Here is a 26714-nt window from a genome sequence, read left to right as displayed (position 1 = left end):
AGATGCTTAAAACAATTGTGCCAAAGGTGGCATCAGCAATTAAAATTAAAATGTCACCTACATCTGTAGAGCATAATTATGAAGAGATGGTCGACGCAAACACGGCATATTATGAGTACTTAGCCTGTGAACTAGCATGAAGAGGGTGTGGAAGCACCAGGGCAGACAGTTTCACCGAGAAAGGGCACTTGTGATATGCACAAGACACTTACCCACATTAAAAACCAGGGACACATATTCATGTGTGTCAAAATTTTAAAGGTTGCGCTAATTCGAACCCTCTGTCTTAATAAATAAAATGTATCAGAACTATTTAAAACATCTACATATAATAGAAAATATGAACACCAATTTGCCTGTGTCCTAGTGTCAAGCAGGTGAAGCTTGCACTAAGGAACACATCTAACGAGAGAGGGCAATCTCGAGCAAATTAAAGACTAGGATACATACTAGCGAAAACGAACAAAATATTGTAGTAAATCAAAACAATCTGTCATGAATAAAAAACATAACAGAACAATTTAAACCAGACAACACATCGAGAACCGTAAACAATAATCATCAAAAATACGTAAAACCCCAACAAGACAGGAGAGGAGCATCTCACCATCATCAAAAGACAAGAAAACTAGCTTCTAGTCAGCCGAACTATATCATGTTAGAGCAAGAAGGAGTTTGAAACTATGAAAAAGGTTTTGGCTGTTATCATTTACCGTAGAGATTTTCAACAGTTGCTGTTTCAACCATGTTTAAAATCTTTAAATGTCACTATACAACGAATCAGCGATATAAGCGCTCAAGAGAGAATATGATAACCAAGACTGGAGATAATCATTTCTTTTTTCGTGTTAGCGAGTTAACACACTCTAGCAGTTTCTTATAAATGTAATTCAAGTATGTTTTGCAATATTCAATGTTATTTACATTCCGTCTGATTTGAAAAAAAAGATGAAATAAATATTTAGCGATTTCCGAATGTGTGGTTAGGCAGGAAACTAAGACGACGGTTTTACATGTTGCGACTGAAATGGGCTGCAATAAAATTCATATTCTGGCCTTTCAGAAATATTTCGCTCCTTATTTCCCAACACATGGCGATTTCGTGTGTGGGGTTAGGCGGGAACCTAAGAATACAGCTTATTTTCTGTATCTGAAACGAGCTGCAATGAAATTCATAATCTGCCTTTACGCAAATACACTCCTGGAAATTGAAATAAGAACACCGTGAATTCATTGTCCTAGGAAGGGGAAACTTTATGGACACATTCCTGGGGTCAGATACATCACATGATCACACTGACAGAACCACAGGCACATAGACACAGGCAAAAGAGCATGCACAATGTCGGCACTAGTACAGTGTATATCCACCTTTCGCAGCAATGCAGGCTGCTATTCTCCCATGGAGACGATCGTAGAGATGCTGGATGTAGTCCTGTGGAACGGCTTGCCATGCCATTTCCACCTGGCGCCTCAGTTGGACCAGCGTTCGTGCTGGACGTGCAGACCGCCTGAGACGACGCTTCATCCAGTCCCAAACATGCTCAATGGGGGACAGATCCGGAGATCTTGCTGGCCAGGGTAGTTGACTTACACCTTCTAGAGCACGTTGGGTGGCACGGGATACATGCGGACGTGCATTGTCCTGTTGGAACAGCAAGTTCCCTTGCCGGTCTAGGAATGGTAGAACGATGGGTTCGATGACGGTTTGGATGTACCGTGCACTATTCAGTGTCCCCTCGACGATCACCAGAGGTGTACAGCCAGTGTAGGAGATCGCTCCCCACACCATGATGCCGGGTGTTGGCCCTGTGTGCCTCGGTCGTATGCAGTCCTGATTGTGGCGCTCACCTGCACGGCGCCAAACACGCATACGACTATCATTGGCACCAAGGCAGAAGCGACTCTCATCGCTGAAGACGACATGTCTCCATTCGTCCCTCCATTCACGCCTGCCGCGACACCACTGGAGGCGGGCTGCACGATGTTGGGGCGTGAGCGGAAGACGGCCTAACGGTGTGCGGGACCGTAGCCCAGCTTCATGGAGACGGTTGCGAATGGATACCCCAGGAGCAACAGTGTCCCTAATTTGCTGGGAAGTGGCGGTGCGGTCCCCTACAGCACTGTGTAGGATCCTACGGTCTTGGCGTGCATCCGTGCGTCGCTGCGGTCCGGTCCCAGGTCGACGGGCACGTGCACCTTCCGCCGACCACTAGCGACAACATCGATGTACTGTGGAGACCTCACGCCCCACGTGTTGAGCGATTCGGCGGTACGTCCACCCGGCCTCCCGCATGCCCACTATATGCCCTCGTTCAAAGTCCGTCAACTGTACATACGGTTCACGTCCACGCTGTCGCGGCATGCTACCAGTGTTAAAGACTGCGATGGAGCTCAGTATGCCATGGCAAACTGGCTGACACTGACGGCGGCGGTGCACAAATGCTGCGCAGCTAGCGCCATTCGACGGCCAACACCGTGGTTCCTGGTGTGTCCGCTGTGCCGTGCGTGTGATCATTGCTTGTACAGCCCTCTCGCAGTGTCCGGAGCAAGTATGGTGGGTCTGACACACCGGTGTCAATGTGTTCTTTTTTCCATTTCCAGGAGTGTATTTGACTCTTTACTCCCTAATATGTAGCGATTTCTGAGTGCATGGTTAGGTAGGAACCTAAGTGAATAGCATTAATTGCTGTGAGTAAATCGAGGAGCAATAAGGTTCATATTTTTCCTTGTCACGAAGCTGATAGCCGAGCTTGCGGTTGTCGATATTGCATGTGATGTCAAAATGACGTGATATTTGCGGGAATTGTGAAAAGAGCATTACCTTTTTTAACTCCATGAAAAGACTTCACAGTGGGCGTATCACTTTTCTTGAAGAATCGTCAGAGACTGTGGGGTTGCATAGCAAAGAAAAAAATTGTGTAGAAAATGTTCTGCCTGTGATCGCCATATAAGATTCTAATTTAAAGCAACGTTTGGGAACTTACGATGAAATTAACAAAAGTATTATGTTCCTTTCACATCTAAAATGAATCAAATCTCACCAGTTGTGCAATTGCTGCAAGGAATTTATAGAATCCTGACACAAAGACATCAACACCAATGAGCTTATAACAGAATTTTTCAATAGTACTTGAAAAATATTACAAACGAATCTCCAGAACTGGGTATTTCAGGATACATTCTCTAATGAAGTCAGATAAAATACAATAAACTTTCCCGATTGCTGAAGTTGCTACCAGGATATTTCTTTGTCTAATTGTAACGAATTGCTTTGGAGTTCGTTCATTTTCACAACTAAAGAGAATGAAAACTAGACTACAAACGACTATGTTACAGGAAGACTTACTAATTTTTCAGTCATGTTCATAGGAAGTGACATCCTTCATCAGTTGGACTTTAGGACATAACAGAAGATTTTGCACTGAGGAAACCTCAGAAGAAACCATTAATTTGAATACAGTCCAGTTTGCAGAACCAATCACTTGTATTTGATTTGTAGGGTACTAAGCAATGAAATCATTAAACAAATGTGCAACATCATGATGTTTTCATTCGAATTCATTTATTTTTAAAGTGCCCTGTAGGGTAGGGACGGGTGTGATACGATATGAGAAGCCTGTACTGGTTACGGGCTGCCTGTGAGACGAGTTTTGCAAGCATTATCTGCAGCAGCAAATGGAAAGTAAGGGGAAGATGATCATGTTGCATTCTGGGAGATGTGACCATTGCAAGGTTCCAGACAGAACACGCTCTCACTTCTCAGACCTGGACCTGACAAAACACGCTCTCCTACTTTCTCTGGACTTCGGTCCCTTCTTCAAACAACATGTTCGACTTCCTCGGGCGTGCCCTTTGCATCCCATACACTGAAATATTGGATCATTTTTACACATTTAATCTTCCTGCTATTATTTGAAGCTACTGTTATCAGATGCCCACTCCCTTGCCCACCTCGGCATCTGCTTGGCGATGATGGGAGGCTCAAATTACAACAGAAACTGGAGATGTTATCTACAAGCAAGATTTGGCACAGTTAAATCCTTACTGTGAACAATTTTCTGTTAAGAATAATGTAACACTTAAAACACTCTCCTAAGGATTAATGTTTTAAGTTGCTTTAATTCGTCTGATCACTATCTCCTGAAATAACACTAAGACCACAGAATATTCTTTCGTATGTGTAAAAAGGATGAAAGATAAGGTTTACTATCCTTTCAACAACGAGTGCATTAGAGATGGAAAACATAAGGAAATTGGCTGTGTCCTTTTCAGAAGAACCATAAAATCTAACTTTAGATAGCCATATGGAGGTTTAACATTATCGCCTCGAAGTGTGTAGCTGACATAATATTGTGTCTCCTGAGAGTATCATTTCCTTTTTATATCAAACGTACATACAACAAGCTGCTAACAAAAGACTGCCTCCAGTGTGGTTGGATTATCACAACTGCAATAATACTATCTAAACCCCAGCTGAAAGTACTTTACATGATTTTTGAGGAGTACACACAATTTGGCAGTCGATTATGGAGGTGTGCCATCCTCCCTTATTTAAGAAACATGGCTATTACTGATTACCTCTACGAGTGTATTGACCTACATTTCATATTTTATGAAGAAAAAATGTGAGGAGGACTTCTTTGGATTTTCAGTTGTTGCAGAATACAGTCATGAATCTGCCTCACTAAAAGTTCCACATATTGAGAAGTTGAAGTTATTATTTCATCAAGTTATTCATTGTTGCAATGGAAATTAATACTCTCCCCCTTTTCTGCTCCTCAGCACCCCAAGGACTGGCGCTACAGAATGTGACCTGTTCAAAAGTACAAAATCATAATCTGGGCTACTTGCTTTAGTACAACTGAACAATCCATTGTCTCATATGACAGCTAACGGACAAGTAACACTTTTTTCAGAGATCCTCCTCATTGATTCCCATACTATAAGTACAGATATATAAAGAAAAATAAGGATTTCAGAAATTAGCATCATAAACTGTTCTTGGTGTCTTTGATGGTTTTTCAAGTGTAAGCACTTGCTAACCAATTACTGTAAAGATACAGCTGTTCTTGAATCTTCACAGTGCCAACCACTTGACAACTACAGCAAAGGGATACATTCCACCAAGTGAATATCACTTTTAACATTTTTATTTCCAGGTCAGTTCTCTGTATAAGACTGACTGAAAATGATTAAGTAGTCACTAGAGTAAGAGTCATATGCTACATATCGCTGAAGAGAACCTGCACAGTCAGGAGAATAAATTGACAACTGATTGGGGAAAAATAACTCTGTTGCTGTGCTGCAATGTTCTTTTTTTTTTTTGCAATTGTGTTTCGAGGTATGTAAGGATACTGGACAAAACATAGTCAACTGCACGAGACATTACACTAATATTATGTAACAACACCAACCTAGGTAACCAAGAACATAAACACAACACTGCCATGATAGTGGGAGGCTAGCCTGATTACCAATGAGGGCTGGTGACTGGGCAGTCTGGATGTGTTTTTTAGGGGGTTTCCCCACTGCCCACTAGGTGACTACCAGGAAGGTACCCAAATACCACCTCAGGTATGTTATACAAAAACATTCAGAAAATGTTCTCACACTTGCTTATGAGACTTACTCTAGACACATACAGATGGAGGATGTAGATTCTATCCTGGGGAGTGAATAAGAGCCTGATGACCATAGTGTTAGTCCCTTCAAACCCATCATCATCATCAGCATCATAACTACCATCATCATCTATGTAATCATAATAATTGCATCATTTTGGCAAGGAAGGGTTTCGGTAGGTTTCCTCAGTTATGCCATATCCAGATGAAGCCATTCATTGATCTTTATATTTCATAGAACTACCAAGTCCCTATATGACCAATGGTCTAGGGGTTGTGTTTTTGACTAGTAGTAAAAAAATCCTGGGTCCTGGGTACAAACAAAGTCACTGCTTAGATTCTGAATAAAAATATCAGCAATGGCGACAGAAGACTTCTAACTTAAGAAGAAACCTTGCTCTGCCAACAGCATTGTCAAAGAGGGTGGAAGAGCAGACAGAGGTTCAGGGCACTCTCTCTTGCCCTTGGGTTGGGAAACTGCCCCAAAAACGTAGAAGAATCAGCAATGATCAATGGTGTGAGGATGCAGAAGACAATGGAAAACACAGAATTAAAGACATGCAAAAGTTTAGCCACAGGGCATCTGGCCTGTAACTGAAAGTATCATGATGATATATCTCCACTGGCAGAAGATTCTGGAGTACTCCATCATTTGTAACACCAGGAAGGAACTACTAAGGGAGAGGCGATCATGAGAAACAGATGGAAAAACCAATGAGGGGATAACATTCTATGAAGTGGAAACTGGACTTTCATAAGTCTGAACATGCTAGGAAGGCTAAAAAAATCTGAAAAGCGAAATGCAAAGGCTCATCTAAATATAGTGGGGATCAGTGAAGTGAAATGGAAAAAAGATACATAAGGATTTCTGGTCAAATGAACAGAGGTAAAATCAACAACAGCAGTAACCTATATAATGGAAGTAAGATTCATTACAAATACACAGACAGTGAGCTACTGTGAACAGTACATTGATAGCGTTTTCTGACACTGACAGTGATAGTTCAGGTATATGTGCCAACATTGCAAGTACATGATGCACAGATAAAGAAAGTGTATGAGGATACTGAATGGATAATTCAGTATGTAAATAGAGATGAAAATTAATAGTCATGAGGGACTGGAACGCAGTTGTAGGGGGAGGGACAGAAGAAATGATGAGGGGAGAATGTGGGCCTGGCAGAGCAGTGAGCAAGAGGAAAGAGTTCTGTGATAAATTTCAGATGGTAACGACGGATACTCTGTTCAAGAATTTCAAGAGGAGGTGGTATACTTGGAAAATGCATGGAGACAGGGGAAGATTACAGCTGCATTACATCATGATCAGACAGAGATTCCGAAATTAGGTATTAGATTTTAAGGAGTACCCAGGAGCAGATATAGACTCAAATCATGCGGTAGTTTAGTAATGAGGAAGATTAGTCTAAAGTTTAAGAGGACAGTAAGGAAGAATCAGTGCGGATGAACGTGGAATACTAATGCACTCTAACGGGGTCTTTTGGACTACCGAGTAAAATGTTATTGCATCCACTTGCTGTTAGGATGGGATGCGTGGGCGGTAGTTCCGGGTAGTGCTGAATGTGGAACACGGAAAACTTAGTTTTACCATTTATTATTAAAGACGGTGCGACAATGCATTACGTGTGTCTCGTAACCGGTCATCAATGTGTCGAGAGCGATACATGTTCGCAACTGGCTGGTCTCAGACTGCTTTCATAGCCGGTGGCTGTGTACATGCCACGGCGCGCGACTCAGATTGCATTTCCCGCCAGCATTCCGCGTGATGAGCGCACAGCGCGACTGCTCTCACGCTGTCCGCTACGGTCGTACAATTCTGCCATTACAATCACCCTCCCTCATGAGAACGAGCTACCAAAGGTTGCTCGAGACGATGTCCTGGGCGTCGGGCGTTTGTCTCGCCAATGGTGGCGTTGGTGGGCACTTCAACATTTATTGTGTTTGCAGACACAGTGACGATGGGCACTGACGAGCGGATTTTCAGGACAAAAATTTCATACATTACATAGGCTGTACATACAAGAGACATCAATAAGAGCACAAAGAACACAACACTGACAATCAAATATGGATTAGCATTATTGGAAGATTCAATAGACTTAATTTTAGCTGCTACTTCTAAGAAATTTAACTCATTATTAGTATTTATTACACTTTCATAGATATCCGCAATTAAATTGTCATCCTCTGGTAAGCTGGACAGAGAATGATTTGCATAGGTCAGTAAGTATGCTTCATTGTAATAAACAGGTAACATCCTTGTTAAAGGGAATTTTGCATCTGCATGAAAGGTGGTTGGTAATACAGAAGGCATTTCAAACAAATCACAAGATAAAGCAGAGTGCATAACATTCAGCATTAATCCACTACCAGTTAATTCGAATGTGAAAGGTAGTTCGGGTGTGTCAAAAGTTTTACAAGTAAATGTGGTTTCAAGAGTTGAGTTAAGCGAATATATTATACCTTCAGAATATATTTTAAGGAATGGTTGATGAAGAGGCATTAAAATCTTAGGGCAATCACTGCGAGGCAGATTGTTCATAAACAAATCTTTCTCGCAACTGTACACTCTAGTATCTAAGAATACTGCCGTCTCTGGGCAAATTAGCTTATGACTACTTTTACACTTACGAACATCATGTTCATTCAGAGATACAAAATATCTTCTGTCTTTACTGATTAATAAATAATCCTCTAGCTGATACATTGCGTGAATACCTACTTGGTTCCATTTCACAGGGTAAGTATGACTTTTATACATTTCAAAATTATGCTTGGATCTGGCAGTCGGTATAGAAACAATTACAGTTAATTGATCTTCAATCATTAAAGAATATGGGGTATTTAATCTGTAATAAGCATTTAAATTGTAGGAATTGACAGGGTAAATCATGGTAGAAGATGCAACTAGCTTAGATTCAATCAACAGCAACATTTGTAAAAATTGGTCTGGATGCAATAAAACACTATTCAAGCAATCATTTGAACTACTGTCTAAGGCTATTTGTAAACTGAGATCTTCATATTTAGCGTTTGATAAACTGTCAGTAATTCTTAACAGTAGGGTGTTTAAATCTAAATATGCACTCACAGCTTGAAGAATTGCATATAATTCACGGATGGTTGAATTCATTTCACCACAAATTGTGTTAAAATGTGTAATGAACTCTTTCACAATTTGTTTCATAAACAATGTGTGGTTAGTAGCGGTCTTTTGCATATTCCGTAACACAATTATTTCATTAGAAAAGTTAATTGAATTTGTGTTAGACTGCTGCTCTAGAGCTAGTATTTTATCCTTTATGTGCAATAGACCTTGGCTAGTTAAGGTACCAAATATAGTACGAAGAACTCTACCTCCAAAATCAAACCAGGCACGTTTGCATCTAATCAAGCTTTTATGTGGCAAGAGTTTTAAGAAACAGTTAATCTCTTGCCCAATAGCTAGCGAAAGTGGATTCTACTTGCATTTTTGCAGTAATCCAGTTGTTATACTAAGACGTTCCAGTTTTCAAGACTGTATCATTATTCTTAACTGAACAAATCAAATCAATTTGTTTTTTAACAGAATCAAATTGTTCGTGAATCTCAGACAAATTATATTTGACCACAATTGTAGCACTGTGTGTTGAGACTACCCTGTCTGATTGTGGTTCAAATAACACACCTGCATTCTGTGATACTACATCTACAGCATTAATGAATCACACTAACATAACAAAGAATGGAATTACAGTAAACATTGTTAATACGTTCTACACACTAGAATTAAACAATGAATATGAAGAAATATGCGTCTTCGGCGACCTGTGGAACAGATACTATTTACACTTGAGCACCTTGCTCAATAGCTGCGATTTTATGTTGCACAGCACATTCACATATGCACTCGGCTAAACGCAACACACCTTGCATTCACTCACGCTACACACGCTTACGGAGGCTGTAAGTGTGCCTTGGGTTGGATCGCTGGGTTGGCGGCGGCGACGCCTCGGGCTCGAGTCTGGACTGTGAACTCGCGGTGCTCGGCTCCTGGATTTTGGAGCAGCTGGTCTGCCCCTCGGTCGGTCCTCGTCGTCGTCGTCCTGCGTTGCTACAGGGAATCTACCCAGGTAGGGGTTTAGGGCTTTACTTTGTTGACGTGGACGACAACCGAATGAAAAGGCAGTTGGAGCTTTCGAGTGACAAATGACACCACCTCCAATATCGGGTATGATCCATTTCAAAACTTCTTAAACTTTTTGACCTGCGACTTCTCGGGTATGATCCATTTCAAAACTTCTTAAACTTTTTGACCTGCGACTTCTTTAGCACTACGTTGCTCAGGCAGACAAAGTCTCTCACTCAATACTGCGGCGCGACTGCTTGGCAATCATGTTGCTTTGCTTGCTGAAGGAAGGACTGATGATTCCGCTATTTCACTCCCCTCCACGCGTCCTTCAGTTTGCGAGCTAATTTCCTTACGTTTCATTGCTGATTTCAGCTGTCGATCGTGCAAAGGGTAAACGCACCTTCCGTCCATAGACAATTTCATAGGGAGTGAGGCCCGTTGATTGAGGCATTTTAGCTTTGTAGGCATTTACAACATATGGAAGATAGACGTCCCAATTATCGTGTTTTGCTGCTTACATAGTGGCTAAGCATTTTAATGATGGTCCTGTGTACTCTCTCGACGCGACCATTGCCTTCAGGGTGTGCTAGTGTGGTTCTCAACTGCGTTATTTGCATCAGCTTACATGGTTGTTTAAGTAAATCACTCATTAAATTCGTCCCTTGGTCACTGATAATGATTAATGGAGATCCAAACTTTAGAATCCATTCCTTCACAAAAGCTTTAGCTACGGTTTCAGCACTTTGATCAGGTATTGGTACCATCATAAGATATCTCGAGAAATGATCTAATATCGTCAATATGTACTTGTTTCCATCCTTAGTCTTCGGCAGGGGACCGACGACATCTAACCCAATTCTTTCAAAAGGTTCACTAGTCTCTGGCAGTTCTTGTGATGGTGCCTTGGTTCTTCCCGAATTATTCCGCCTGTTGCAGGAATCACATTGTGAGACAAACTCCAATACGTCAGCCTTACGAGTTGGCCACCACTACTTCTCAGCTACTTTCATATTCCTTGCCTTTTCACCGCAGTGTCCTGATAGTAAGGAATGATGTTGTTCAGTTCTGATTTGCTCTCTCATGCTTCTTGGAATAACTAAGCGATTCCATTTGTTAGTAACTTCGTACAGCAATCCAACTATTTCAACGAACCGTTGATCATTTTCCCATATTTCGCATTGTGGATCTTCTTCTTAGACTGCTTTCAATTCCTCCTCACGGCTTATGGTGACACAAACACGAACCTTACGACTCATCGCATCAGCATTCACACGTTTTTTTTCCCCGGACAATGGATATCTGTGAAATGGTAAGCACTCAGTCTCGAACTGGGATCCTTTAAGCTCAACAGCCATTTAAGTGCGGCATGGTCTGTGATTACAGTGAATTCTCTTCTTATTAAGAAACATCTGTTTTGTTTGATACCAAAGACCAGAGCACAAAGTTCCTTTTCAGTGGTAGTGTAGTTACATACCAACTTATTTAATTGCCAGGAAGCAAATGACACTGGACGTTCTTGACCATCAAACGTTTGGGACAAAATAACACCAACTGTAAAATTTGAAGCTTCTGTGGAGAGATTTAAGGGCTTACTGATATCCGGATAGGCCAAAACTGGAGCTCTGTTTAGAGCAGTTTTCAGTTTTTCCATTGCATTTTTGCATTCTGTTTACTAATTGAATGTGGCTTCTTTTTTAAGTAACTGTGTCATTGGCCTTGCAGTATCTGCATAATGGGTTATGAAGCGACGATAGAAATTCGATAAATCCAAAAATGATTGTAGTTCTTTGACTGTTTGTGGTTCAGGAAAAGTTTTGACAGCTTCGACTAATTTTGGATCAGGGCAGACACCTTCACTGGTTATAACATGTCCAAGGTACTTCACTTCACTTTGTGAGAAGTGACATTTATCAATTGATAAAGACAAATTCGCACTTCTGATACGAACAAATACTGCTTGAAGTGTCTCAGTGTGTTGCCTCATGTTTTCACCAAAAATTCACACATCGTCAAGGTATACAAGAGCTTGTGTTGGGGTGAGCCCAAGTAAAACAGAATCCATTAGGCGTTGGAAGGTAGCTGGGGCATTACGTAGTCCAAAGGGCATATGGATGTATTTGTACACTCCTGTTGCAGTTACAAATGAAGTTTTTGATTGATCATCTGGATGCACTGTTAATTGGTGATATCAGCTTCTTAGATCACAGACTGAGAATATGCAACGTCTGCCCAAATGTCCAGGGTTTCTACCAAGTTTGGTAACGAGCAAATGTCTTGTGTGGTGACGGCATTTAAAGCTCGGTAATCAACGCAAAATCGGAACTGTGGTTCGCCCCAAACAGATTTCTTCTTTACTAGGACCACTGGTGATGACCATGGTGGATCAGCAGTATCTCTTGGTTTAATAATTCCGGCCTCTAGTTGTTCTTTGACCATATCTTCGACCAATTCTCTTTGACTGAATGGAATTCGGTAAGGCTTCTGCGTGATTGGTGCTGCATTTCCAGTGTGTATGCGATGCTCAACTAAGTGAGTAACAGGTAAATTTAAACGTTCTCTGAAAAGATCTGAAGACTAACAAAACTGGTGCTAAAGTCTTCTGATCATCAGCTGACAAATGTTCAATTTTCTTCCAAATTTTGTTCTTTAATTCGATTTCATTTTCAGCTCGTTGTTTGAATGTTTCAACATCACTACAAGAATCTGTTTCGGTGACTGCTACATCTGCTGCTTCGTTTGGAATCGGTATTACGTCATCTTTACTTATGCTCAACACTTCAGTAACCTTCGTTCCTCGAGGCAAAACATCTGTATTGCACATATTCGTTATTGTTATTGGGACTCTCGCCTCGTTCAGCCTCACCATTGTAGCTACGCCTATACTTCAGGCAACGTAGCAACGCATTGTGTCCAATAATTCACAACTTTCCGACCGTTCGGTCAACAACAGAGCTCCTTTTCTGATCAGTGGCGACTTTACTTCAACATGGATTGTCTTTCCTGTTCCCTGAGGAATTTGCTGTGGCTGAGTAATTTGTACCTCGACTCGGAGGTTCCAACGCGTCGGTCGGGGTGATCGGTCCCTCGACGCCAGAATTTCAGCTCCTTTGAGTGCAACATGAAGAATGATTCTCCAGGTTGTAATTGTTACGACCTAGTCTGATCCTTCCTTCTGCGACAAATATCTCTGCCCCGTTAGGGGATAAGAAATAAAATCCAAGTACACCATCGTAGCGCGTTTCATTATTAGAAACCACTTGCACCCTTGCTGTGTATTTGTCCTGGCCTAGGCACAATTCTACGTCAACGTCTCCATAGTTACGTGGTTTCCCGCCGTTCTGCCCCCGCACATTAAACATTGGCGGTCTCAGCTTGTCCCTTTCGTCTATAGAACACCATATCAATGAGGTCTGTGCTCCCGTGTCGATCAATAATTTAATATTTTTTCCGCGATAAACAGTACCTATCACGAAATCATTATCGAATTGATTTTCAGCTGCACCAACAGGAATCACTGCCTCTGGCGTCCGCCCCCGGTAGCTGAGTGGTAGTAAAAAAACTGAGTTAATCGATCAACACCGAACTTCAACGGATGTCTTACGACGTCCGCCCCGAGGAGATGCAACGAACGAAAGCGAACAAAACAGATATATAAATATATTAAAAAAATTGTCAGCGTGACTAAGGGCCCGGGTTCGATTCCCGGCTGGGTCGGAGATTTCTCCACTCAGGGACTGGGTGCTGTGTTGTCCTAATCATCATTTCATCCCCATCGACGCGCGGGTCGCCGAAGTGGAGTCAAATCGAAAGACCTGCACCAGGCGAACGGTCTACCCGACGGGAAGCCCTAGCCACACGACATTTCATTTTTCCACTGCCTCTGGCAAGGGACCGACGCTGTGGTGGCACGTATGTCCCCGCACTCCTTTATAGATCTGCCGAGTTGTCTGCTGCTCACATTTGGTTTCTTTTGTTGGGACAGTTCCTCGCTAAGTGACCCTGTATCCCACCGTTGTGGCAGGTCCTGTTTTCCTTACAGTCCTTGCGCTTGTGACCGGGCCTATTGCATCGGTAACATTCCACATTTGAGTTGAACACGCGATGTTCTTCTTTTCGCATGTCATTTGGGCGTCTCAATGCTTCAACAAAACCAACAGCTGCCTCTATTGCTTCTTGAAATGTTTTGCAGCGTGCGAGTCTGACTGCTTTGTTTACTTCTTCCGCATACAACCCATGGATGAATGTGTCAAGTTCTCTCTGATCAGCTTCGAAAAGCTGGATCCAGTTCTCAGTTTCGTCCTCTACAAGCTCGTAAGTGCGAGCATTTATGTTTCGGATTCTATCAGCGAACTGCTCGATAGATTCGCCACGCCGCATGCGCAAACTATGAAGTTGCTCACGGTAGAATCTGATTGCATTTTTGCGTTTGAACCTCTGAACCACTACCGCTTTAAAATCATTGTAAACTTCTGTTTTCACGCAAATCGGCTCAGCGCTAATGAAATCTTGTGCGGCTCCTTGGATTCTCAATTTAGCAACTGCTAGCTTATCTGAATCAGTCCACGAACCCAACAGAGCTACGCCTTCGAATTTCCGAAAAAATACTTTCACATCTTCCTCAGTTTTTCCACTGAACACTGGCACAGATGGCAACAGTGAAAAATTCTTTATTGGAACATAAGTGCCGTCATGTGACAAAGCAACCGGGAGGCTACGCTCGCTTTTATCTGCTTTTAATTGTTGAATCTCTCTTCGTAGTTCTTCTATAACGGTTTGGAGATCGACCATGTTACTCGCGTTTGCGTCTACCATTTTGAATGCAGTCTATACCGGTCACTCAACACAGAAAAATTTAAAATCCATCACTGCCTTTCGTTTTAAGCCAATCTGAGTAGACTAATCTGGATCCCAGCGCTGGATGTCCGTCCCCCTGTTGCCGGACGATGGCCTTGGCTGCTGCTGCTTGCTGCGTTGTCGTGAAGATGCTCCGGTGTTAAGTTTACACATTCCTACACTTTGCAGGACTGTAGGTTTTCCGAAAATAATCCCACACCTGGCACAACTTTTCTAACGGGGTCTTTTGGACGGCTGAGTAAAATGTTATTGCGTCCATTTGCTGTTAGGATGGGATGCGTGGGCGGTAGTTCCGGGTAGTGCAGAATGTGGAACACGGAAAACTTATTTTTACTATTTGTTAATAAAGACAGTGCGACAACGCATTACGCGCGTCTGGTAACCCGTCATCACTGTGTCGAGAGCGGTATATGTTCGCCACTGGCCGGTGTCAGACTGCTCTTCGTAGCGTCAGCATTCCGCGTGGTAAGCGCACAGCGCGGCGGCTATCCCAATGTCCGCTTCGGCCGTACAATTCTGCCGTTACAGTACTGAGGAATGATGAGACATGCCTTATGTTCACTAAGGATTTGGATACTGCAATAAAGAATATCACACCAAGGAGTTCAGTTAAAGAGGAGTGAACATCTATAAAGAGAGCAATCATATATGTTGGACAGTCGGACATAGCTACAAGGAAGGCAACTCCAAAGAAATCCTGAGTAACACAAGAAATACTTCAATATAAATCTCTTAGGAATGAACTAAATAGGAAGTTCGGTTTATTTAAGCTGTAATCCGCAAAACGCTATTTATTTCTTTTTATTCACTCAAACATGTTTCAACACCTTCATGTCATTTTCTGTGAGTCATGTTTATTTTTGACAAATACACTGCTAGTAAAAATGTATTTTATGATCAGTTCTTGTGCACTTTGTCATTTTGACAGCAGTAGCCTATATAGTTTTCAAACTGTGTGTGTCTATATAATAATTTCACTCTCACTTTTACTTCACATGTTACAAAATGTAATTTGAGCAGACACTTCCACTCCCATACTCATTTACAGGTATACCTCAGAGTATGAAGATAGAAGCGGCTACTCAAATTAAATTTTGTGGAAAATGTGTGTGAAGTAAAGGTGAGAGTGAAATTATGTAAAAATGAGTTGAAAACAGTGCACTCAATAATGGTAGAAAGAGATATCGATCAGATACAAAATGGGAGAGAAAATATAGCAAGTTGTTAAAAAAAACGGCACAAAAACTGATCTGTAGAAATGTATTCACTGGCAATGTAATTCTCAGAAATAAATTTGACTTTGAGAAGATGACACATAGGTGTTGAAATATGTCTGGGTCAATAAAAAGAAATAAATACTGTTTTGCATAAGGCAGATTTTTTTAAAGGATATGAAATTGTTAATCACAAACATGAAAAAATGTCGAGAAGCTTCCAACTTGAGCATGATGATTCTGTAAATAGGAAGTGCTGGGCTGTCAAGGCGAAATGGCTGCAGGAAAATGAGAAGACACTGAAAAAGAAATGATCATCAGAAGGACTAACTCAGAATACATAAACATCAAAACAACTTTAGGTGTAATTAAAAGCAAGGGTGAGGACATTAAGAGTGCAGTGGGAATTCCACTGTTAAACACAGAGGAAAGAGCGGATAGGTGGAAAGAGTAGACTGAAGACCTCTATGAGAGGGAGGACTTGTCCAGTGATGAGGTAGAAGAAGAAACTGGAGTCAGTAAGGAAGACACAGGGGATCCATTATGAGAGTCAGAATTTAAAAGAGCCATGGAAGACTTGAGATCAAATAGAACAGAAGTGATAGATAAAATTCCATTGGAATTCCTAAAATCACTGGGGAAAGTGGCACCCAAATGACTATTCAAGTTAGTGTGCAGAAACTATGAGACTGTTGATGTACAATCAGACTTATGGGGAAATATCATCTACACAGTTCAGAAGTTAGTAAGGGTAGATAGGTGCAAAAACTATAGTGTACTCAGCTTAATATGTCATGCAGCCAAGCTTCTGACAAGAATAATATACAGAATAATAGAAAAGAAAATTGGGGATCTGTTTGATGACGATTAGTTTGGCTTTAGGAAAGATAAAAGAGCAGGGGTCAAATGGTGCAAGGGCAAAATTCTGAGAAAACTAGGAGGAAGCTGAAGGGAACGGAATGTAACATACATTTTCTATGAGAACCAAGAGGTAATAATAAGATTGGAAGACCAAAAACAAAATGATCAGATTAAAAAGCATGTAAGACAGCAATGCTATCTTTTGCCCCTACTGCTCAAGCCATGCATTGAAAAAGCAATGATAGAAATAAAAGAAAGCTTCAAGACTAGTATTAAAATTCAGGGTAAAAGGATATCAGTGATAAGATTCGCTGATGACATTGCTACCCTCAGTGAAAGAGAAGATGAATTACAGTATGTGTTGAATATAACGAACAGTCTAATGAATATAAAATATGTATTGAGAATAAACTGGAAAAAGACAAAAGTAATGAGAAGTAGAAGAAATGAAAATTGCGAGTAAGTTAACATCAAAATTGGCGGTCACAAAGGAGATGAAGTTTGCTACATTGCAAGTAAAATAACATGTGATAGATGAAGCAAGGACATACAAAGGAGACTAGCATAGGCAAGGAGCACTTTCATGGCCATGAGACATCTCTGATGACAAAGATAGGCCTTCATTTGAGACAGAAACTTCTGAACATGTACATTTGGAGCACAGCATTGTATGATAGAGAATCATGGACAGTGGAAAAACCAGATCAGAAGGGAATCAAAGTGTTTGAGATGTGGTGCTACAGAAGAATGATGAAAATCAGATAAGCTGACAAGATAAGGAATGTGGATGTTCTCTGCAGTATTTCCAGATAAAGGTATATACAGAAAACACTGACAAAGAATGAGGAAAAGGTTGATAGGACATGTATTAAAGCATCAGGGATTAACCTCCCTGGTATTAAAAGAAACTGAAGGATAAGAACTGCAAACAACACTGAGATTGGAATACGAGGTCTGCTCAGAAAATTTCAGAACTTTGTCCACAATTTTTTTGTACGCTTACTTTTTACTTGTTGTGCATGGTCTCTCAAATACTCTCCTTCACATTTAATACACCACTCCTGACGCCGTTTCCATGTCTGGAAGCAGTCTTGATATACATCTTACTGGATCGCGCGAAGTGTTGTCTACAAATTTTCTTTTATCTCATCTATCATTGCACAACTTTGTCCTTTCAATGGGGTGTCTAAATTTGGAAATATAATCAAAGTCCGCAGGAACAAGGTGTGAAGAGAACAGAGGATGAGATGGCACAGTGATTTCATTATTTGTGCTACAGTGACGCACCAACAGCTATGAATGCACAGTTGCTTTTTTGTGATGCAGGAGCCATGAATTGTCAGTGCCCCGTTTCAGACTATTCCCTTCTCACAGGCATTGCAACACGTCCCGACAGTATCATTGATTAACAGTTTGTCCCTGTGGCATGAATTCACGATGAACTAGCTCTTTAATGTGAAAGTAAACTATCAGCACGGCATTTACATTTTACCTGATCTGACAAGCTTGTTTTGGTCTTGGAGAACCTTTCCCAAACCACTGTGAAGATTGATCCTTGGTCTCAACATCACAACCGAAGACCCACGTCTCATTACCAGTTATGATTGTCTTAAGGAACAACTCATTCTCATATGCGCCATCTAAAAGCTCTTCACAGATTGTGAGGCGAAGGTCTACCTGGTATTGACTCTTGAGCCATGGGATGAACTTGGCGGCAACATTATGCATTCCAAGATGCCGTGTTAGGATTTCATGACATGATCCAACTGAAATGTTAATTTCTTCTGAAATCTCTTGGACAGTCAGGCTTCGACTGGCACATACAATTCCATTGACATTCCTGGCATGAGAGTCGTTGGTAGATGTCGAAGGGCATCTTGAACAAGGGTCATGTTTTACTTCCATGCAGCCAGTTTTAATCCATGTGGACCATTCATAACGCCAAGTACAACGTAAGCACTCATCACTGAAGGCTTCCTGTATCATTTGGTGTCTTTGTGAAGCTTTTCTTGTGTTTCACGTAAAATTTAATGCAGATGCATTGCTCCTCTGACTTTGCCATCTCGAAATTCACAAAGTGTGCAACACAATGCTTTTCTCAGTACATCACTGAACAATAACTAACAGACATACAACAATGACACTTCCAGCAGTTACACATTAAACACAGGTGTCCGCAGGAATGCCAACTGTTTTTCGCTCCAACACACAATTGGCGTGAAAATAAGAATATCCTAGAATTTTTTTAACAGATCTCATGCATCAAGAAAATAATTGAGGAAGTAGGGAGCAAGTGCTACTCTGAGATGAAGAGGTTGGAGTAGGAGTGTAATTCGTAGTAGTGACTTTAAAAAAAGGAAATGATAGACTGCTACTCACCATAAAGATGGCATGTTGATTTGCAGACAGGCACAAAGAAAACACTGTTACACATAAAACTTTTGGCTAAAGCCTTCATCATAAAAAAGCACACTTGAATTCAAACAAGCAAGCACATCTCACACACACGTAACTGCTGTCTCTGACTGCTCAGATCACACTGAAACTGAAACATCGAATGAGAGCGACAGTCCATAGTGGAGTGGAAGGAATAGCAGGGTACCAGTGGTGGTGGTGGTGGTGGTGGTGGTGGTGGTGGTGGTGGTGGTGGTGGTGGTGGTGGTGGTGGTGGTGGTGGTGGTGGTGGTGGGGGGGGGGGGGGCAGTGTTGCCTGGTGAAGTATGCAAGAACTAGAGGTGGCAGACAAAACTATCTGGTGCAGTGTCAGGAGGCTGTGAGAGTAGGTGGGTAGGGGAATGAAAAAGGGAAGTGGAAAGGAGAGAGAACTGATATCTGTCTTCAAGAATCTGTCAATTCTGGTTTTTCAACATATACATGACACTCTCCCACGAGTCAAAGAAACTTGTGACCATTTGCGTCACCTTTCTCCTTCCATTATTCCATACAAAATCTTGAGCAACATTCCAAGATAGGACCCACAAGTGGTTTGTGAGCAGTTCCTGTAGTAGATCAACTGCATTTTCCCAGTATCCTGCCAACAAATTTAAGCCTGCTGTCCACCTTACCTACAACTGATGATACTACATGAATTTTGCATCCCATATCATAAATTCTTACCCCAAGGTATTTGTGAGAGATGACAGTTTCCAACTATAACTCTCTGTTGTTGTAGTTGTAGAGTTCTGTTTTATTTGCCTTGTGAAATGTACAATTTTACATTTCTCAATATTTAAGGGGGGAGGGGGGGGGGGGGGGAGGGCAGATGTCAAACAGGCTGACTTGGAGCAGGAGAGCCACCACTGGGCTTATTAATTTTCACTGTCTATGCTTTCACAAATTTATAAAACTTTGTCAGCATGACCAGGAAGGATTCAGGATTCACACTCATAGCAGTGGAACTTCAAACAGAACAATTTTTTTTCTTACTATTAGCATCATTTGTTGCTATAGGTACACTTTTCTTCATAATTAAGAGAGATTCTTCGACGAATTTTGCACAGCACACAAACCATACTTACAGGAATACAAAACTCTACATATTTAATTTGTAAAAAAAAATGAATTAGCTGTTACATTTTAAACTTCATATTTAGAAGATTTTAAAAAATTCTAGAGTTTTGCATTGAGGAGTTCGTGTTAAATAAGCATACCAAGTTTGAAAGTAATAGGATATTTATTTTGAATGTTACATGTATCTAAATACAGAAATTTGTGGTTTGTGGAAAATGGCTGTTACAGTTTCTGCTTGTATTTGGTATTATTTTAGAACTGTCCAGTATTGTAAGCAGGTTCTTTTTCATTTTCTAAATCAGTTTTCTTCCTTTTCACTTTCTTATGATGCATAATTCTTGATTTTGTCACTTCCAAAATACAGTTTATCTGGTTTCACTACACGCTCTCTATCATATACAAAGCTCTGATGCAGTTCACTCTGGGCTTAATTCCCATTTTCTCTAAAATATATTTTCTGCTCTGCACACCATCATTAAAACATGAAACTGCATCAAAACACCAATAGCAAGTCCATTTCTTCCCACAAAGATGGTTTTTGGCGATCTTTCCCATTCACATTGGTTAAAACTTTCATTTGGGTTTTTGGTATCACCATGAAGACATTTATTCAATAAATTTTCATTTGAAAAATCCCAGATTATAGGTTTGATGGCTCCTATTACAGCAGTTGGTAGATAATTCCTGTGATGATAGCATTTGTAGACTTAGAGAAAGCTTTTGACAAAGTTGACTGGAATACTCTTTTTCAAATTCTAAAGGTGGCAGGGGTAAAATACAGGGAGCGAAAGGCTATTTACAATTTGTACAGAAACCAGATGGCAGTCATAAAAGTCGAGGGGCATGAAAGGGAAGCAGTGGTTGGGAAAGGAGTGAGACAGGGTTGTAGCCTCTCCCCGATGTTATTCAATCTGTATATTGAGCAAGCAGTAAAGGAAACAAAAGAAAAATTTGGAGTAGGTATTAAAATTCATGGAGACGAAGTAAAAACTTTGAGGTTCGCCGATGACATTGTAATTCTGTCAGAGACGGCAAAGGACTTGGAAGAGCAGTTGAACGGAATGGACAGTGTCTTGAAAGGAGGATATAAGATGAACATCAACAAAAGCAAAACGAGGATAATGGAATGTAGTCAAATTAAATCGGGTGATGCTGAGGGAATTAGATTAGGCAATGAGACACTTAAAGTAGTAAAGGAGTTTTGCTATTTAGGAAGTAAAATAACTGATGATGGTCGAAGTAGAGAGGATATAAAATGTAGACTGGCAATGGCAAGGAAAGCGTTTCTGAAGAAGAGAAATTTGTTAACATCGAATATAGATTTATGTATCAGGAAGTCGTTTCTGAAAGTATTTGTTTGGAGTGTAGCCATGTATGGAAGTGAAACATGGACGATTACTAGTTTGGACAAGAAGAGAATAGAAGCTTTCGAAATGTGGTGCTACAGAAGAATACTGAAGATAAGGTGGATAGATCACGTAACTAATGAGGAGGTATTGAATAGGATTGGGGAGAAGAGAAGTTTGTGGCACAACTTGACTAGAAGAAGGGATCGGTTGGTAGGACATGTTTTGAGGCATCAAGGGATCACAAATTTAGCGTTGGAGGGCAGCGTGGAGGGTAAAAATCGTAGAGGGAGACCGAGAGATGAGTACACTAAGCAGATTCAAAAGGATGTAGGTTGCAGTAGGTACTGGGAGATGAAGCAGCTTGCACAGGATAGAGTAGCATGGAGAGCTGCATCAAACCAGTCCCAGGACTGAAGACGACGACGACGACGACGACGACGACGACGACGACGACGACGACGACGACGACGACGACAACATGTTGACAGGGTTATTGTCGGTGGACATTTTGTGGAAATATAAGGCCCAAACTGCTTGCTTTGTATGTTTCAAGTCCCCCGTCTTCCTTCTTATTGCCAGGCCGTAATATGTCTGTAGCTTGTCCATTTATGCATCCGTCAGTCGCCTTCTCCCTTTTATTTTTCCCCAGACAAATCTCGCCTCAGCCTTCTAAGTCTAGTGCCAAGTCTTTTCTGTACATATCCCACACATTCTAACTTATGCACAATAGTCTCAGCCTCAGCTCCATATGGTGCAAATTTTTGAATCTCAAGAAAAGCTTTATTACCACCATCACCAAGGTACTTAACTTATTACAGGCCACGGGAGGCAGCAAATCTGGTAAACAAGCTGACAACTCCATGCACTTCCATATCTCCACTTGAGCCTCCATAGTACTTATTACATTCATAATCTGGAATCCCTTTCACACAACTATGACAAAATTTGCTCAACACTTGAACATTTAGTACTTTGCCAGTGTCAACAGATGTAACAAAAACATTCAATGAGGTGTGCCCTTTTTTGCCAGGTATATCAAAAGCCACTATGTCCCTCTCATCATTTTCTATAATAGATTCTCCTGTAGCACTGTTCTCTGATGATTCTGCAACTTCTTTTACAGTCCCAAGCAGTAAAAAAAAATTTGCTGGAGGGGGTGGAAGAACCATCACTTGCTGCCTTCTGTCCCTTACAAATACAGTGCACCCACCCCATGCTACCTTCAAATTCACATCATAACCTTTGTTTACATTTTTAGATGTCATGCCAGACACACCAACGTTGTATTTGCTGCAAATCACAGATAAGTTCGTAGCAACACCTTTCCTGGCACTCTCATCTTCCACCACAGAAACACACTGCGCTCCGAAGTAATGCTTGCACATAACATTGTCCAATATTAACTGTGACAGTATGTTAACATCAGCAATAATATTTACGAGCCTTCGGATTCACAGCCTCCATTTTCATTAGCACCAAAAACAAGATTCCTCCTTAAAGCACTCGGCAATGGTTAGTTTATTTGCTCTGAGAGATTGTAGTCCTGAGCCACTGATGTAATATTTCTTGTAGCACCCTTTACTGTGTATCTGTTGCCTGGTAACGTTGTTTACGGCTGAAGCAACAAATTCTAGGCATCTTGTGCAATAATATGCCACAAATGAATACAAAACACAGCCAAAAGAACATCGTTTCGATATTCACAACCATAGAGCTTACATAACAGACTGCACATGTCATTTTACTGAAACCAGTATCTAAGTCACTTAATTCGGTGCCCGAAGCCAAGCATGTCATTACACATTGATAGTGCACAACTTTTAACATTTTTGTTACAGATCAAATGATGTCCTTTTTACTAGATACAGACGTAAGGACCTTCACATATGCACGGATTAGACAGTTGTTTTGTATCCTACAGATCAGGTAAAGTGAAGAAAATCTCAGTTGCATAAGTGAATTACTTTAAAATACTTGCAGAGCTTTACCCATGAGTTTAAAGTTAGTATGGATGTTGGTCCTTGGATATAAAACTTCGTGAATGACTAATACCTGTACTGGATTGCGCTAAAGTCAGAAAACTTACGTACTTTTTTGTGTAAGTACCTGACACTATGCACATAAACGATTTTCCTTTCTCACAAAAGTTCACTAAAGCATTTTACACACATTCTTCTGGAAACATTAGAAAACTAAGGCTGTGTTCGAAATTCACAGTGTAAAAAAAAAAAAAAAACAATTTTAACTAAAGGTAATTCTGTCGCTTATAAGAAGAACTGTCAATACGTTTCAACTTGACCACAGTTAAAATGTATAACCACTGTTTTATTATTAGGAATTTCGGAGACACTAGGTTAACTGCAGTACTACATGTGTAATAGTAACTAGTACTACAGTCAGTGCTTGGTTTCAGCAATAAATGAGATAAACTGTAACTATCAGTTCCACTTCACACAGTGCGTAATGACAGGAACTCGGTGTTCTGCCCGACTCACGTGAGTTAGATGGTTTCAACTTCCAAGCCTAACACGTCACAAATAGGGACATGCCCGGTCTATGTTTTATATATGGTCTATGTTCACAACAAAACACTGCAAGCCTTTCAAAACAAGGAACAAACAAAATCAGCAATCAAAACAATGCACGTTCATAGCAGCAGAAAAAGAATAGATATCAATAGACCTTTGTTTCACGTATGAAACTCTGATGCAAATATAAACATTCGAATTCTACAGACCGAAACACACTTGTGTATGACAGAAGAATGCTGTGCGAAATGGCAAATATATATACGGTTTTATACATCAAACTATTCAGGAAGATTTGCGCTACAAAATAGGTGTAGCTTTTAAAATCGATTTTATACAATTTTTGATTCCCTACCCCCTCAAAAGATTACAAAATATACCAGTAGTCAGTCAGAATTAAGTGATAAGGGGATACAATGGCACCTCATAAAATGCCCATCAAGGACTATGTGGGAAGACTGGACCTTTCGAGGAGGGTGGGGAGAGACTTCATTCACTTTTACTGCACACAAAGTTTTATTCATGTAATCAATTAGTTCAAACAACACATAATGAAAAATGTACCAAATGAGTGATTACCATATATCCAACCAGGCACAAGTTTGCCCTCGAGATAATAATTCTTACACAGATACAATCAGTAAAAGCAACAAACTATGATTAAATAACAGTTCTCTGAACTGCTTGTTGCTACAGTGATTACTAGTTACTCTTTTACGGCAGCAGCCTGGTTTTCGCTAATGCAACTTCCATGGGATTATTGGATCATGATTAACAATAGAATGATAGGGAGCAAACAGCAGAAACCAATTTACATTGCTGAAAATTTCGTGGGATTATAGTAATTTGATTACAATAAAATGCTTTCGATGTCTAGTATCGCAAGGACTATACCGAAGACAAACTGAACAGTGACAAAGTTGGCTTACAGACAACACAAGACACGATTGACAAATGCATTCATAACTGAATAAATAGAATAAGCAACTTTAAACATGCAAGCCTTTCATTTAAAGAATAAATTAGCTAATGCCTGATAAGGGCAGGCATTAATTACATACGCAGAAATTCTTTTTAAATTCGTGAACCATGAACCATTGGACGACATTTATAAATACATCTGAGCTCCAGGCGCCAACTAGGTGGAGACATGAACGCCGTACACAACAGGCAGCGTGGACAACGGCCAGTTGTCACGCTCGACCACCAATTGTCGGCCCCATGAGTAGTGCGAGAGACAGTTCTCAGACCGACTTGGTGTCATGTATATGATGTGAAATAGTATTAAGTTCTAAACAGGCAACTGTTACAGGGTGTACCTGGAGCATTAAAAAAAGTTAAACTCTACTAAATAAGAAAGACACGAAAGGACCCGAAGGTCTAGATCAAACCCCTAACTCAGGCTCAGAAATACAACAGATCGTAAGAAATTATGAGCCAATAAATCGCGCATCGCAATACGATAACGAACACACTACAATGTAAACTCCATATAAATAAACCTACCCTAATAAATGCAGTTACATAAAATAACATCAGATTAGCACCACAGCAAGTTCAAGCAAATACCCACTATTTGCACTACTTTGAAATCCTGTTATGATTTGACTAGATATTTGTACAGCTTTTTTTCAGGTACACTGTCCAGTAACAAATTGACAGCCGTCTACGATCAGCGTCACCATACAGTAATCACTCTCAGACATCAGGTGCCAACACTAGCAATGGAAGGAATATAAAGCATGTTTGGGAGATCTGGAAGACAGTGTACTCTTTGTTGTAATGCAGAGATGACAGAGGTTAACAATGGCTACAGACATGTGAATGGGCAAAAAGATGAGCAACAGACTGCCAATAACAACTGGGGGAGAGACCACCTGCATCTCTTCAACGAGTGCAGCAGCTGCTGCATATGGGCAACAGGTGGCTGGTTCATGCTGACTGCTGTTCATTGGTGACAAAGGCTGGAATTTGCACATCAATATTGCAACTTGGTGTCCACTGATTGGCGACATATGGCCTTCTCAGATGAATCACATTTTATGCTCTATCAACACGAATCATTTCAAAGCAAACACCCTGCAACAACTGTCAGGTCCAGGCTGGAGCAGGAAGCATTATAGTTTGGCGAATGCTTCATAGCATTCCCAGGGTGATCTTGCCCTTCTGCAAAGCACAATGCATCAACACAAGTATGCAGCTATCATTAGGGACCATAGCCAGCCCAATGTGCAGTATTATTTTCCTCAGCCTGATGGCATCAACCAGGAAGACAATCCAACATGTCATGCAGCTCGAAATGTATGTGCATGGAGATCATCAGGAAGAGTTTACTGCACTTTCCTGGCCACTGCACTCCCTAGATTTAAACTCAATCAAGAATATGTGGGGCCAACTTGCTTGCGCTGCTGACACCAGTGATACTAAACCAAGAAACCTAGAGCAGCTTGCCACGGCATTGGAGTCAGCACAACTCCACGACCCTGTTTGTACCTTCCAGAACCTGACACACTCTTCCTGCACGTTTCACACAGGTCTGCACTGTAAAAGGTGGTTATTCATATTTTTGACAAGTGCTCACATTAAGGTGACTAGATGGTGCAGTACTTCATTATAGATAATGCCATTGTCCACAAAAGTTCGTG

The sequence above is a fragment of the Schistocerca gregaria genome, chromosome 1 (genome assembly GCF_023897955.1).
Source record: "Schistocerca gregaria isolate iqSchGreg1 chromosome 1, iqSchGreg1.2, whole genome shotgun sequence".
Taxonomy (NCBI): Eukaryota; Metazoa; Arthropoda; class Insecta; order Orthoptera; family Acrididae; genus Schistocerca; species Schistocerca gregaria.
The sequence above is the reverse complement of the archived record's forward strand: the minus strand, read 5'-3'. Positions refer to the sequence as shown.